Source organism: Panthera leo, chromosome B4, assembly GCF_018350215.1.
Source record: "Panthera leo isolate Ple1 chromosome B4, P.leo_Ple1_pat1.1, whole genome shotgun sequence".
In the NCBI taxonomy this organism is placed as follows: Eukaryota; Metazoa; Chordata; class Mammalia; order Carnivora; family Felidae; genus Panthera; species Panthera leo.
The window spans coordinates 141,051,403-141,067,654 of NC_056685.1; the positions used below are offsets into that span (position 1 = coordinate 141,051,403).

The following is a 16,252-nucleotide window of genomic DNA, read 5'->3' on the forward strand; positions in this document are numbered from 1 at the left end:
TGCTCACTCTCGCTTTGGCCGTGCCCACCCCACATGTTGAGGGGTTCAGGAAACACCCAGTGGGAAAGACCTTCGAGCAGAGAGGAAGGCCTGCAGGAAACAGGGAGACCCCTGCCCCGGGTATGTGACCCTCAAATCATTTCGGGCATCTGGAGGGGTTGCTCTGTTGCTGACATGGCATTAGCAAATTCATTACCGCCGCAAGCGCATTACCCCGAAGCAAGTTAATTACGCTTGTATATTCGCATCATTATTCAGTAGCACCCCAGAGGGAAAAGTGAAAGAAGGCCGCTCGCCACCCCACCGCGCTCCAAGGCGGTCCAACCCCCGCGCTCGAGCTAGCCGGCGCTTCGTGGCGAGCGCGCGGCCCCGCCTCCTCCCACAACACAGCCCCGCCCACGAGCGCGGCTCCGCCCGCCGCCCCGCCCCGGCGCGCACGCGCACCCCTCCGCGCCAGGCACCGCCCCCGGCGTGCGCGCGCGCTCCCGCCGCTGCCGCCATTTTGGAGCGACCCGAGCGCCGCCCGCGGCCCGAGCCGGTCCCGAGCCGCCGGCCGGCCCGCGCCGTGTCCGTGGGCGCCGTGTCCGTGGGCGCCGCGCCCGGCCGGGCCCATGTGCGTGCGGCTAGCCCCAGGTCGCCCGGGCTACGCCTCCGCCAGCGCCCTGGCCTCCACCCGGGCCTCCGAGGAGCCGCCGCGACGCCCGGCCCGCGGGGCAGGTGAGTGCGGCCGCCCGCCGACCCCGCCGTGCCCGCGCCTGCCGGTGCCCCTGAGGTGTCCACCCCGAGTGCTCACCCGCCAGTGGCCACCCCTCTGTTAGTGCACCCGCGTCTGTCCACCCCGTCAGTGTCCGCCTCCGTCAGTGTCCACTCACGGCCGTGCGCACCCTGTCAGTGTCTCCCCCCCTCCCCGTCAGTGCCCCCACGACAGTGTCCCCCCTGTCAGTGTCCCCCCCCGTCAGTGACCCCCACGACTGTGTCCCCCTGTCAGGTGTCCCTCCCGACACTGTCCCCCACGACAGTGTCTCCGTCAGTGTCCCTCCCCCTGTACTGTCTCCCTGTCAGTGTTCTCCGTCAGTGTCCCCCCAACAGTGTCCCCCTGCCAGTGTCCCCCCCTCCCCCGTCAGTGTTCCCCTGTCAGTGTCCTCCCTCGTCAGTGTTCCCCACAACAGTGTCCCTCCATCAGTGGTCACTCCCTGTCACTCCCCCCACCTCTTTTCTTCCCTCCCCTCATTTTTCCCCCCAGGCGCTGTCCACCTCCACCCCCATTCTTGGTGCCCTCCCAGTCAGTGACCCCTGTATCAGGGCCCCCCCCCCCAAGCGCGCTCTTCGTCTGTCAGTTCCTCCTTCCTGTCCCTAGTCCCCTCCGTCAGTGCCCTCCCCTCTGCTGCCAGTGTCCCCCACGTCAGTGCCCCCCCAAGGAAGCATCCCCCCCATCAGTGTCTACCCCGTGCCTGCCTGTCAAGGTCCCCCGTCAGTCCTGTCGGCGTCCCACCCACCTCCTCACTGCTCCTCCTCTCTTCCCTTCAGTAGGGACCCTTACCATCAGTGCCCTGACCTGTTTCTTAGTGCCCCCCTCCCCACCTGCTGCCACCCCTCTGCCTGCTCCCCCCTCTGCCTGCTCTCCCCCCCCCACCTGCCCCCACCCCGCCTGCTTCCCCCTCCTGCTTCCCCCTCCCTCTGCCGGCTCCCCCCCTGCCTGTCCCCCCCACCCCCCCCACCTGCTCCCCCCCTGCTTGCTCCCCCTCCCTCCCTCTGCCTGCTCCCTCCTCCCCACCTGCTTCCCCCACCTGCTCCCCCCCCCGTTTGCTCCCCCCTCCCTCCCTCTGCCTGCTCCCTCCTCCCCACCTGCTTCCCCCACCTGCTCCCCCCCCCCCGTTTGCTCCCCCCTCCCTCCCTCTGCCTGCTCCCTCCTCCCCACCTGCTTCCCCCACCTGCTCCCCCCCCGTTTGCTCCCCCCTCCCTCCCTCTGCCTGCTCCCTCCTCCCCACCTGCTTCCCCCACCTGCTCCCCCCCCCGTTTGCTCCCCCCTCCCTCCCTCTGCCTGCTCCCTCCTCCCCACCTGCTTCCCCCACCTGCTCCCCCCCCCGTTTGCTCCCCCTCCCCCCCTCTGCCTGCTCCCCCCCTCTGCCTGCTCCCCCCTCTGCCTGCTCTCCCCCCCCCGCCTGCCCCCACCCCACCTGCTTCCCCCTCCTGCTTCCCCCTCACCTGCTTCCCCCATTTGCTCCCCCCTCCCTCCCTCTGCCCACTCCCTCCTCCCCACCTGCTCCCCCCACCTGTTCCCCCCTCCCTCCCTCTGCCTGCTCCCCCCTCCCCACCTGCTCCCCCCACCTGTTCCCCCTCCCTTCCTCTGCCTGCTCCCTCCTCCCCACCTGCTTCCCCCACCTGCTCCCCCCCCCCGTTTGCTCCCCCCTCCCTCCCTCTGCCTGCTCCCTCCTCCCCACCTGCTTCCCCCACCTGCTCCCCCCCCGTTTGCTCCCCCCTCCCTCCCTCTGCCTGCTCCCCCCTCCCCACCTGCTTCCCCCACCTGCTCCCCCCCCCGTTTGCTCCCCCTCCCCCCCTCTGCCTGCTCCCCCCCTCTGCCTGCTCCCCCCTCTGCCTGCTCTCCCCCCCCCCCTGCCCCCACCCCACCTGCTTCCCCCTCCTGCTTCCCCCTCACCTGCTTCCCCCATTTGCTCCCCCCTCCCTCCCTCTGCCCACTCCCTCCTCCCCACCTGCTCCCCCCACCTGTTCCCCCCTCCCTCCCTCTGCCTGCTCCCCCCTCCCCACCTGCTCCCCCCACCTGTTCCCCCTCCCTTCCTCTGCCTGCTCCCTCCTCCCCACCTGCTTCCCCCACCTGCTCCCCCCCCCGTTTGCTCCCCCCTCCCTCCCTCTGCCTGCTCCCTCCTCCCCACCTGCTTCCCCCACCTGCTCCCCCCCCGTTTGCTCCCCCCTCCCTCCCTCTGCCTGCTCCCCCCTCCCCACCTGCTCCCCCCACCTGCTCCCCCCATTTACTCCCCCCTCCCTCCCTCTGCCTGCTCCCCACCTCTGCCTGCTCCCCCCTCTGCCTGCTCTCCCCCCCCCGCCTGCCCCCACCTGCTTCCCCCTCCTGCTTCCCCCCTCCTGCTTCCCCCCTCTTGCTTCCCCCTCCTCTGCCTGCTCCCCACCTTTGCCTGCTCCCCCCTACCCCCTGGCCTGCTCCTCCCTGCTTGCTCCCCCCTCCCTCCCTCTGCCTGCTCCCTCCTCCCCACCTACTCCCCCCACCTGCTTCCCCCTCACCTGCTCCCCCATTTGCTCCCCCCTCCCTCTGCCTGCTTCCTCCTCCCCACCTGCTCCCCCTCCCTGCTCCCCCTCACTTGCTCCCCCCATTTGCTCCCTCCTCCTTCCCTCTGCCTGCTTTCTCCTCCCCACCTACTTCCCCCACCTGCTTCCCCCCCCATTTGCTCCCCCTCCCTCCCTCTGCCTGCTCCCCACCTCTGCCTGCTCCCCCCTCTGCCTGCTCTCCCCCCCACCTGCTTCCCCCCCCCCCCCCGCCTGCTTCCCCCTCCCCCCGCCTGCTTCCCCCTCCTGCTTCCCCCTCACCTGCTTCCCCCATTTGCTCCCCCCTCCCTCCCGCTGCCTACTCCCTCCTCCCCACCTGCTTCCCCCACCTGTTCCCCCCTCCCTCCCTCTGCCTGCTCCCTCCTCTGCCCCCCCCCCACTGGCTCCCTCTCTGCCTTGTCCCTCCTCTGCCTATCCCTCCTCTGCCTGTCTCCCCACCTCCTACTCCCACCCTCTGCTTGCTTCCCCCACCACCGCCTGCTTCCCCCCACCTGCTCCCCCTCTGCCTATCTCTCCTCTGCCTATGCCCCCTGCCTGCTCCCTCCTCTGCCTGCTCCCCTCTGCCTATCCTTCCTCTGCCTGTCCCCCCTCTGCCTGTCCCCCCCGCCTGCTCCCCCCTCTGCCTGTCCCCCTCTCTGCCTGCTCCCCACCTGCCTGCTTCCCCCCAGCCTGCCCCACCCCCCGCCTGTCCCTCCCACCTGTCCCCCCTCTCTGCCTGTCCCCTCTCTGCCTATTGCTTTGGGACTCCCCTCCCCAGTGCCCACTGTAATCAGTTCCCTCACTCCTCCTGTCAGCATCCCCTCTTTCTATCACTGTTGTAGCTTCAGCGCTCCATGAACCTGTCACCTTCCCTGGCCTGTCTCCTTACCGTTCACTGCCTCCTTTCCTCCTCCATCTCCATCATCTCTGCCTTCACCATGCACCTTATTGGCCCTCTTCAGTGGCTTCCTGACCTTGCTATGGTGTCTCCTACACACCTCCACCTGCCACTTCGTGGCCTTGACACCTGTTTACCTTGTCCACCCACTAGTCACTCACTGCTCTCAGTTCACCACTGAAACAGTGCCCTGTCACCCCCAGCTCACCCTCTCTGTCGTTTCTGTTCAGTCCCTGCCTCTCACTTCACCTCTCCCCCATTTCGTCACTGTACCCACCTGTCTTGTCCCTGTGGCCTTCTCCAGCCCCGCCTGTCACCTGCCCCTGTTGCCACTCCCTGCCATGCCTTTGGCCTTTCAGTGCTGGGGCCATCACTGACACTCTCAGCTGTTTACTTCTCCATGTTCCTTCCTTTCTGGTTTCTCTTCCATTTTGGCCACTCTAAGTCATGTCAGCTAAGCTCTGGAAGGTGAGAAGCAGCCAGCTAAGAGAAGAGTGGGGGACAGGCGCCTGGGTGCTCAGTTGGTTTAGTGCGAGATTCTGGATCTCAGCTCACGTCTTGCTCTCAGGGCTGTGCGTTCAAGCCCCGCAGAGTGGGGGGACAGAGCGTTCCAGGTTGAGGGGACAGCACGTGCAGTGGCCTTGCAGTGGGTCTTCTCTAGGAACCTAGATAAGACTAATGTGTGGCTGGGGTAAGGGGGAGATAGGAGCACAGGGTACCGCGTGGGCCTTGCAATCATCTGTTCTTGGCCGGTGTGTGCCTGAGTTGTGAGGGGGACCGGGATGGACGTTAAGTTGGGAAGGGCCGTCATCACAGAGGCAGGACGTGCAAGAGAGGGGGCGAGATGAGGTGGTGGGAGTGGTGTAGTTGCAGTTAGACCTTGGGGGTCGACTTAGGGAGATGTTTGGGAGGCAGAGCTGTTAGGACTTCCTGCCAGATGAGAAGAGGGTGTGGGGGAGAGGGCCCAAGGTGAGGTCTGGGCTTCTTGATGGGACTGTGGCATTGTCAGCTGAGATGGGGAAGCAGGATGGGGTGGTGGCAGGTGCAGGGCCTTAATGGTAGGTTAGATGTAGAAAGTAAGGCTTTCTCTTGGCTTTAAGTAGTGGGCGATGTCTGACTTATCCAAGGGTCATTGGCACGAAGGTATCTCGCAGAAGAATCTGGAGCCCAGAGGAGAGGTCAGGCTGCAGGCATATAGGACCTCAGCACAGGGGTAATGTTTAAAACCTTGGTAATGGCAGTTTTTTTACACACGCACAGCAGAACGTACTGATCGTTTATTGTGTGCTGCTGCTTGAAATGCTTTATGTGAATGAACTATTTAATCTTCACAAGAATTCAAGGGTATAGAAACTATTATTTCCTATTTTACAGATGAGAAAACTGGTATACAACAAAGTAGGTGATTGACTCAGGATTTATACCCCAGACAGACTAAAGCCCCTCCCCCTACTTTTTCTTTAGGTTAAGGAAAAGGCTGACTTTCAAAATACTGTTTTAAATTTTTAAATAATGGTAGCTGATTATGTACCAGGCATATTTGTGTGCACACATGCATGTGTTCCAATAAAGCCTTATTTATTTAGGAAAGCAAGCCCAGGCACATTTTAAAGTACATACATTACCTATACCATCTTATTTAATTCTTTTTTTTTTTTTTTTTAACTTTTTTTTTTTTTAACGATTTTATTTATTTTTGAGACAGAGAGAGACAGAGCATGAACGGGGGAGGGGCAGAGAGAGAGGGAGACACAGAATCGGAAGCAGGCTCCAGGCTCTGAGCCGGCAGCCCAGAGCCCGACGCGGGGCTCGAACTCGCGGACCGCGAGATCGTGACCTGAGCTGAAGTCGGACGCTCAACCGACTGAGCCACCCAGGCGCCCCCTTTTTTGTTTTTTTAAACAAAGTGCTTTACCATTTGATTATCTTTGTATCCTTGTGAGATCTAACAGACATTTTGACAGAAAGCAGGTACATGACTTGTACAGAATTTATTATAAACCAGAGAGTGAAAGCCAGTGCTACATTTTCTATTTTGACATCTAACACAGTAAGCACTTAATTCTTTTTTTGTTTGTTTTTTTGGTCTATTTATCTTGAGAGAGGGAGGGAGAGGGAGAGAATGAGTGGAGTGGGAGAGGGGCAGAGAGAGAGAATCCCAAGCAGGCTGAATCCTAACCACTGACAGTGCTGAGTCTGATGCGGGCCTTGATCTCACCATGAGATCATGACTTGAGCTGAAACCTGGAATTGGATGTTTAACTGACTGAGCCACCCAGGTGCCCCAGAATTTAATTCTTAAAACAACTTAATGATATAGCTAATCTTTTTTTCTTTAAACATTTTAAATTTTATTTTGGAGAGAGAGTGCTCATGTGCATGCAAGAGAGGTGGGCAGGGGGGGGAAAGTGAGAGAAACCTAAGCAGGCTCCACGCTCAGTGTGGAGCCCGACGTGGGGCTCGAGCCTGTGACCTTGGGATCATGACCTGAGCTGAAATCCAGTTGGATACTCAACCAACTGAGCCACCCAGGTGCTCCTATAGTTACTCTCAATATTCCTATTACCATTTATGTGAGAACATTGAGGCACAAATTAAGAAATGTACCCAAGGTCACAGTAAATAAATGAGAACCAGAACTCAGCCTAGGTGGTCAGACTCTAGAGGTTGTGTTTTTCATTCTCACCTCCTGTGGTTCATACACAGGGTAGTCTGAACTCAGAGTATAATTCTGGAAGGTATCAAAATGGGTATCGTGAAGTCAGTCTCATTCTCACCCCATTCCTCAGCCATTGACTTCTTAGAAAACCTGTCACATCCATGTACAGCAAGCAGCTTTCTTCTTTTTAACACAGAATGTACGATTTTTTATTTCTTTAAAAATATTCTACCACTAAAAATTATTGAATATTTTATACCCAGTAAAATGTACAGATCTTAAATATGCTTGATGAATTTTAGCAAATGTGTACACCACAAGTGTGTACACGAAAGTGTGTCCATCACTCATGTCAAGATATAGAACATTTCTATCTCTCCTAAAAGTTTCCTTGTGTCCCTTTTCAGTTACTACAACCAACCCCCAAATCCTGAGGCAACCATTGTTCTGATTTCTGTCATTACAGATTAATTTTGCAGGTCCTCAAACTTCATGTAAATGAAATCATAAAATATGTGCTTTTTTGTGTATGTCTTCTTTGGCTCAGTGTAACGTTTTTAGATCTTCTTTACTTATTTAAAAAGTAATCTCTGGGGGCGCCTGGGTGGCGCAGTCGGTTAAGCGTCCGACTTCAGCCAGGTCACGATCTCGCGGTCCGTGAGTTCGAGCCCCGCGTCAGGCTCTGGGCTGATGGCTCGGAGCCTGGAGCCTGTTTCCGATTCTGTGTCTCCCTCTCTCTCTGCCCCTCCCCTGTTCATGCTATGTCTCTCTCTGTCCCAAAAATAAATAATAATAATAAAAAAAAAAAAAAAAAAAAAAAGTAATCTCTGGGGTGCCTGGGTGACTCAATGGGTTAAGCGTCCGGCTTTGGCTCTGATCATGGTCTCACCGTTTGTGGGTTCGAGCCCCACATCGGGCTCTGTGCTGACAGCTCAGAGCCTGGAGCCTGCTTCAAGTTCTGTGTCTCCTGCTCTCTCTGCCCCTCCCCTGCTCATACTTTGTCTCTCTCTCTCTCAAAAATAAACAAACATTAAAAAAAGAAAAAAAGTAATCTCCATGCCCAACATGGAGCTTGAACTCATGACCCTGAGATCAAGAGTCGCATGCTCTACTGACCGAGCCAGTCGGGTGCCCCTTGAGATTTATTGATTTTAATGCCTATATCTGTAGTTTGTGCTTTTCATTTGAGTAGTACTCATTTGTATGAAAATATAATTTACGTTTTTTTTTTTCCTGTTGATGGGTGTCTGGGTTGTTTTTACTTTTTGGCTAGTATGACTAAAGTCACTGAAGATTCTTATGCATGTCTTCTGTGGACGTACATTATTCCTTTGGGGTAAATATTTAGGAGTGGTACTGCTGAGGGTCATAGTGTAGATACATTTTGAACTTTTTTCAAAAACCGCAAACTATTTTTCAAACTGATACCATTTTCCACTCCCACAGTAATGTATGAGAGTTCTAGTTTCTCTACATCTATGCCAGCCCTTGGCGTTGTCAGTCTTTTATGTATGTATGTATGTATGTATGTCAGTCTTTTTAATTTTAGCTATTCAGTTGGTAGTGAGTGATATCTCACTATGGTTTTAATTTGTATTTTTCTTTAAGTTTTTTTTTTTTAAAGTTTACTTAGAAAGTGTGAGTGGGGAGGGCAGAGAGAGAGAGAGAGGGAGAGAGAGAGAGAGAGAGAGAGAGAGAGAGAATGAGAATATCCCAAGCAGGTTCTGAACTGTCTGCACAGAGCCCCGATGCGGGACTCAGACTCACAAACCAAGCCTCACAAACTGAACCCAACTGTTAGATCATGACCTAAGCCAGAGTTGGATGCTTAACCTCTGAACTGCCTGAGCCACCCAGGTGCCCCTAATTTGCATTTTTCTGATGAATAATGATGGTGAACAACTTTGGTTTGGTTTGGTTTTTTGGTGAACACCTTTTTTTTTTCTTTTTGAGACTGACAGAGCACGAGTTGGGGAGGGGCAGAGAGAGAGTGAGACACACACACACACACACACAGCAGAATCCAAAGCAGGCTCCAGGCTCTGAGCTGTCAGCAGAGAGCCTGACACGGGTTTGAAGGGCTTGAACTCACAAGAGAGAGCCGAGAGATCATGACCTGAGTCCAAGTCAGATGCTTAAAGGACTGACCTACCCCGGTGCCCCAGTGAACAACTTTTTATATGCTAATTAGCTACTTAAATATTTTTCTTGTGAAGTGTCAGGTTTTTAATCCATTCTTCATTGGATTTTTTTTTTTTTTTTTATTCATTTTAAGAGTTAAAATGACCTCCAGGATCAAGAGTTGCATGTTCTACTGACTGAGCCGGCCAGGCACTCCTTGCCTATTTTTTTTCTTAATGGTGTCTTTTGATGAACAGAAAATTTTAATTTAGGTGAAGTAAATTTTTGTCTCTCTCTCTCTATATATATATATATATATTTTTTAGTAATTTCTACACCCAATATGGGGCTCCAATTCACAACCCTAAGTTCAAGAGTCGCACGTTCCTCCGACTGAGACAGCCAAGTGCCCTGTTGGTAGTTTTCTTTTATGTTTATTATGTGTCCTTACAAAATTTTGCCTGCACCAGTGTTGTGAAGACACTATCTTTTTTTTTTTTTGTAAAAGTTTTCTTTTTTAAAGATTTTATTTATTTTATTAAAAACATTTTCTTTTAAGTTTATTTATTTTGAGAGAGACAGAGACAGGACGAGTGGAGGAGGGGCAGAGAGAGAGGGAGACAGAGCATCCCAAGCAGGCTCTGTGCTGCCAATGCAGAGCTGGATGTGGGGCTTGAACCCATGAAACTGCGAGATCATGACTTGAGCTGAAACCAAGAATTGGACGCTTAACTGACTGAGTCACCCTAAAGATTTTATTTTTAAGTAACCTCTACACCCAATGTGGGGCTCGAACTCACAACCCTAAGATCGAGTCACACATTCCACTGACTGAACCAGCCAGGCACCCCTATGAAAGTTTTATAGTGGTAGCTTTTGTATTTTGGTTTATGATTCACCTTTTTCTTTTTAACAGCTTTATGGAGATGTAATTGATGTACAATAAACCACACGTTTAAAGTGTAAAATTGGATAAGTTTTGACATGTATATACCTGTGAAATTATCACCACAGTGTAGTGAATGTCTATCATCCCCCGGATTTCCTCATTTCATTTTGGGAACCGTCCCTCCCACCCTTTCCTGCCTCCATCTCCAAGCAAATACAGATTTCCTTTCTGAATCCTTCTTGCATTAGTTTTTTATTTTTAAAAAAATTGTAAATGTTTTTACTTAATTTTTGATAGAGAGCACGCGTGAGCAGGGGGAGGGGCAGAGAGAGAGGGAGACCAAGAATCTGAAGCAGGCTCCAGGCTCTGAGCTGTCAGGCACAGAGCCTGATGCAGGGCTCGAACTTGTGAACTGCAAGATCATGACCTGAGCCGAAGTCAGACGCTTAACTGACTGAGCCACCCAGGCTCAGTTCTTGCATTAGTTTTTTTTTTTTTTTTAATGTTTATTTATTTTTGAGAGAGAGAGAGAAAAACAGAGCATGATTGGGGAGGGGCAGAGAGAGAGGGAGAGAGAGACAGAATCCAAAACAGGCTCCAGGCTCTGAGCTGTCAGCACAGAGTCTGATGTGGGGCTCGAACTCCTGAACCATGAGATCATGACCTGAGCTGAAGTCGGACGCTCAACCGACTGAGCCACCCAGGTGCCCCTTGCATTAGTTTTTAATGTCAGGTGAAATCAGGATACTTCCTCCCTGCCCTTCCCTCATGGGGTTATGTAATCATTCTAGCATCATTTTTTAGAGCCTTTGTCATAAATTAATTGAACATGCGTGTGCAGGCTTCTTTTTGGGTTTTGTTACATTCTCTTGGTCTGTTTTTCTATCTTATGTCAATACCACAGTGTATTAATTACTGTAATTTAGAGGTAGTATAAGTCCTCCACCTTTAATCCTCTACAAAATTGTCTTGCCAGTTTTAGAATAACCTCTTCACTATGTACAGAAATTTTTGCTGGAAGTTTGGTTGGGGTTATATTGAATCTGTAGATTTATTTTATTTTATTTTAGTTTATTTTATTTAACGTTTATTTTTGAGAGAAAGAGAGCACGCACACCCACAGGGGAGGGGCAGAGAGACAGAAAGACAGAGGATCTGAAATGGACTGTGCGCTGATAGCAGCAAGCCCAGTGGGGGGCTCAAGCTCATGAATGGTTAGATCTTGTACCTGAGCTGAAGTTGGATGTTTAACTGATTGAGCCACCCTGTGCCACCCAGGTGCTCCTCAATACGGTGTATTATATTAATTTTCAGATGTTAAAGCAACTTTGGAGTCTTAGGTTAAATCTGCTTGGTGTGGTATATAATGCTTTAATTTTTTTTTTTTTTTTTTTTTTTTTAATAATTTAGAGCTTGAGCATGGGACGGGGCAGAGAGAGAGAGAGAGAGAGAGAGAGAGACAGAGAGAGAGACTGACTCTCAAACAGGCTCCACCAGTGTGGAGCTTCACGCTGGGCTTGATCCCACGACTCCAGGATCATGACCTGAGCCAAAATCTAGAGGTGGATGTTCAACCATGACTGAGCTACCTAGGTGCCCCTATAATGGTTTTTATAGGTGGATGGATTTGGTTTGCTAGTGTTTTGTTGAAGACTTTATATATATTCATAAGAGATTTGTGAATGACTTTCTTTTTATATGATATCATTGGTTTTGGTAATACTAGCACCTTGGAATGAGTTGGGAAGTTGTTCTTTCCTTTTTGCAGATCAGTTTTCTATGTGGGATCATTTTATTTCAGCCTGAAGCACTTCCTTCAGTATCGCTTACATTGTGGATATGCTGGGAACAGAGTCTCTGTTTTTGGTTGTCTGAAAAGGTCTTTTTTTTATTATTATTATTTTATTTTGTCATGATAAGTGTACTTTTTAATTCTCGTTCTGTGTTTAATTCCCATCCTCCCTATTTCACCCACCTCCCCTCTGGTGACCATCAGTGTGTTCTGTACAGTGAAGATGTGAAGGTCTTTATCCTTCAGTTTTGAAGGACATTTTTGTTGAATATAAAATTCTAGGTTGATAGCTTTTTTTCTTTTAGCACTTTTAAGTGCTTTTAGCATCTGTTGTTTCTAAGAAGTCAGCTATCATTCTTGTTCACCTGGTATCTTCTTTCCTACTGTGTTTAAGGTATTTTATGTACTTATTTTAAATAAATTATTTTTATTGTTTTTCAATTTGACTATAATTTTTCTAGGTATAGTGTTTTTGTGTTTTTCCTTTTTGGGATTTATTTAGTTCGTTGGATCTTTGTGTTGATGTGTTTAATAAACTTTGGAAAATTTTTGGCCATTGACTCTTAAATATTTCTGAAATATTTTTTCTGCTTCATATTTTTTCTCCTCTTGGGACTCCAGTGATACTTATTTTACATGGTTTGACATTTTCCCGTAGGTTTTGAATGTTTGTATTTGTAATATTCCTTTTCTTTCTGTTTATATATGTATATTTTCTATTCATCTATCTTCAGAGTCCCTGTTTTCTGTTTTGTGATCATTGTGTTAATTCTATCCAGTAGTGTTTTGATTTAACATACTGTATTTTTCAGTTTAGAATTTCCTTTTGGTTTTTCCATCACGTTTGTTAATGAATATTAGCTCTGCTAATGAATATTTTCATTCCTTCTGACCATTTCTCCAAATGTTTTAATATATTATAATTGCTGTTTTGAAGTTCTCATCTGCCAGTTCCAACATACGATCTTTGTGGGTCCTATAGATTGTTTTTTCTCTTCATCATGGGTCACCTTTTCCTGGTTTGCATGTCTAGTAATTTTTTATCATACAATGAACATTATGCACGGTGCATTATAGAGACTCTATTTGGGGTTCTCTTCCTATAAAGGATCTTGAGTTTTGTGAGGGCAGACTTAAATTATTGGGAGATCATCTTGACCCTGTAGAAGCTTGTAGCCTGTAGGGTGGATCTGTTTTGTTTTGCCTTGTGTTTTAAGACATGACCTTTAGTTCTGGAATATGGTTTTTACTCCTCTAAGGTGTGACCTGTCTAGGATTTTAATGGAAAACCTTTCTAATTTGCCAGAACTGAAACTCTAAATTGTCTTCCCAGGACTGGACAGCAGCTGGCGTCTTTGCTTAGCTCTTTGTCCTCACAACGGTTGCTTTCTGCTTGTTTTTCTTTTTAGTTTTTCAGCTTTATTGAGATATAATTGACAAAGTTGTAAGTTATTGAAGTACGTTATGATGATTTGATGTATGTATGCATTATGAAAGGACTCTCCCCATCTGGTTAGTTGTTACATCTGTCACCTCACATATTTATCTTAGTGTGTGTGTGTGTTTGAGAACACTTAGGTTGGGGTGTCTGGGTGGCTTGGTTGGTAAAGCATCCAACTCTTGATCTCAAGTCTTTATCTCAGGGTCATGAGTTCAGGCCCTGCATTGGTCTCTGTGCTGGGCATGAAGCCTACTTAAGAAACAAAACAAAAAAACCTCAGTTAAGTTGTGCTCTCTACAGCGTTCTCAGCTGTAGTCACCGTGTCTTACACGACGTCCTCAGACCGTAGTCATCTGTGTGTGGACCCTTTGACCAGCCTCTCCCTGTGTCCTCTGCACCCAGCTCCTGGCAGCCACTTTTCTGCTCTGTTTCTGGGAGTTTGATTTTTTTTTTTTTTTTTTTTCTTGCTTTATTGGTGTCTCATCCCGCCATCTGCAGTTTAGGAGTCAGTCAAGGATTGGGAGGAATTTAATGCAGATGTGTGAGATTTTTGCTTCTTTTGGGTTTTTCCTTTCAGTTTCAGCCATTTTGATAGTCCTGAACTCTGACCTCTTTTCTTCCTGTAGTGAGATGCTTAGCACTGCTGTCACCTAGCACTGTTGCCTCATGCTCAGTGAGAGCTGGGCAGTGCCCGCAGGTCACAAGACATTTCAGTGCAGAGCTCATAGTTTGTTCTCCTTATACTGATTGTGCTCCCTCCAGTTTCTTTGTGTTTTTGGTTGTTCTCCAACACCTTCAGGTAGCCTTTTTTTTAAATATTTTGTGCAGTTTATAATTATTATCAGTAAGAAGATCAGTCAGATAGAAGCTGGAACCAGAACTGTCAGATCTGCACTTTTAAACCCTGTGCTATACATGCCTGACAGAGGAAGAGAAGGGAGACCACGGGGAACGTGGGGGTGTGTCCACTTGTGGAGGTGAGCACAGGAGATGGAAGCTGACCAGGAGTAGCTGTGGGTGCTGGACGGAACCAGGAGAGTGGTGTCGCAGAAGCTAAGAGAGGCTGGTACTTCACTGTGATAAGCTTTGGGATGTAGAGTGAGGGAAGGACTGAGAGGTGGTCCTGGGAATTCATTGGCTTCCTTCATTGGCTTCCTTGACAAAAGTGGTCTGGTGGCATGCTGGGGAGAGAGGTTTGTTGGGAGGAGAGGGATTAGGGACGGTAAGTGCAGACAGCTCTTTAAGGAAGCATCGCGTCAACAGGGATTGGAGAAATGTCTATGGGGCAGAGAGTTGTGTGTGTGTGTGTGTGTGTGTGTGTGTGTAAGTGTGTGCACACTGACGGGACTGTGCTAGCAAAGGAGGAGGGACTGGAGATACCAGAGGAGCAGTCTTGGGAAGGCATGAAGGGTGGGGTCCAGAGCATAGGTGGAGGTCTTGGTGGGAGCAAGGACCATTTCTCCATTGTAATAGGAGGGAATGCAGTGGATGTGGTGATTAGGGTTGGTAGGTTTGATGGAAGGAAGATGGGAGAGTTCACACTTGAAGCCTTGTGCTTTTTCTGTGAATTAAGGGGTAAGGTTATTGGAGAGTTGAAGAAAGAGTTGAAAGAAAGTATCTATTGCTTTGTAACAGAGCATCCCAACAATGATTGGGGACTTAAAATAGCAATCTTTGTTTTTGGTTATGAGTGTGGGTTGAGCCCAGTTTGGGCTGGTCCAGGCGTGGCCAGCATGGCTCCTCTCTGCTCCTTGTGTTGTCTGCCTGGCTTCTTGTATGATTGGGGCTTCAGCTGCATGTTTAGGCCTCTCTCCAGGGTTCTGTCAGCCTCAAGGAGGCCACATTGTCACAGGACTCCAAGAGGGCAAGACTGGCAGCTGGTTCTCAAAATGGCACCTGTCCTCTGCTGCCTTTTGGTGGTTACAGCAGGTCCCAGGAGTCACCCGATGGGTGGATAGACTTTATATTTTATGATTTTATTTTTTGACTTGACTTCTTGATACAAGGAGCTATGTAGAATTTGTACCCATCTGATATTTGTCACAGTTGTCTCAAGAGAGGGAAGCTAGCTTCTTAAGAGTTCGAAGGCTAAGCTGTATTTAATGTTCACTTGAGATGTGTGGTCGTTAATTTAAAACAAGTGAAACTCAGGCCAGGTTTCCTCACGGAACCCTCTCTGACCAACAACTTCCTGCTCCCTGACTAATGATAATTGATGACATTTATTGGGCACTTACTGTTTTCCAGGTATTTTGAGCACTTGATTCAGATTATCTTGCTTAATATTCACACTGTTCTTTGAGGTAAATACCATCATCATCTCCATCTCATAGCTGGGGAGACCGAGACATAGAGCTTAAGAAATGTAACTCAGGTCAGTATGTGGAGGCGCTGATGCAGGCCAGGCAGTCGCATCTGGAGCTGAGCTTGTAGCCACCTTGACGCACTGGCTGCAGACGTCACGTCTTCCACGCGTGACCGCCATGGTAGCTGACACACGCAGGCACTCTTGGTGCCTCTGGTTCCTTGCAGTGAACTTTGCCCTGGACAGTCCTCACGTCCACCCTAGGAGGATGTTATTTTTATCCCTGTCCACCAGGACACCCCAGGGCACAGGGGACCAGTGACTCTCTCCTCAGGGCTTGCAGGTAGGAAGCTCTCTGGGCAGGGTCCTTCAAGATTTACTGGAGGTCAGGCCTCTGGGGGTGGGGCTGTGTTTATGTCCTTTCTTCATTTGTTGCTGAGTAGAGGACACCCGGTGTCCTCTCTGTGGGCTGTTATCAGCATTGAAACCTTTCAGAGTTGGGGGGTGGGAGGGAGGGGAGGGTGGGTGATGGGTATTGAGGAGGGCACCTTTTAGGATGAGCACTGGGTGTTGTATGGAAACCAATTTGACAATAAACTTCATATATTGAAAAAAAAAAAAAAAAAGAAACCTTTCAGAGCTCCTCTTCAGGGATGTGCCCATCTGTGAGCCCACCGACCGCTCCCGTACAGCACTGAGATGGAAGTCCTATGCCATAAACTCGCCCTTCTAAAGTGTGCAAGTTAGTACATTCACAAGTGCAGCCAGCACCACTGATTCCAGAACAGTTTATCACTCCACAGAGAAGCCCATTGGCTGCGTCATTTTTAAGACTTGCTCTTCTCTCCTCAGGGCCTCATTTCCCCTCAAG

General features: G+C 50.1%; 1 protein-coding gene across 8 annotated transcripts in view; it reads left to right on the forward strand.

Annotated features, from left to right (window-relative positions):
• Positions 1-537: 537 nt before the first annotated feature.
• PPP6R2 (protein phosphatase 6 regulatory subunit 2) overlaps positions 538-16,252 on the forward strand; it is an 81,691-nt gene continuing 65,976 nt past the window's right edge. For all 8 annotated transcript variants that reach the window (XM_042948223.1, XM_042948226.1, XM_042948228.1 and 5 more), the window contains exon 1: positions 538-717. The gene's annotated coding sequence lies outside the window, so the exon portion shown is untranslated. The remainder of the gene's footprint in view (positions 718-16,252) is intronic.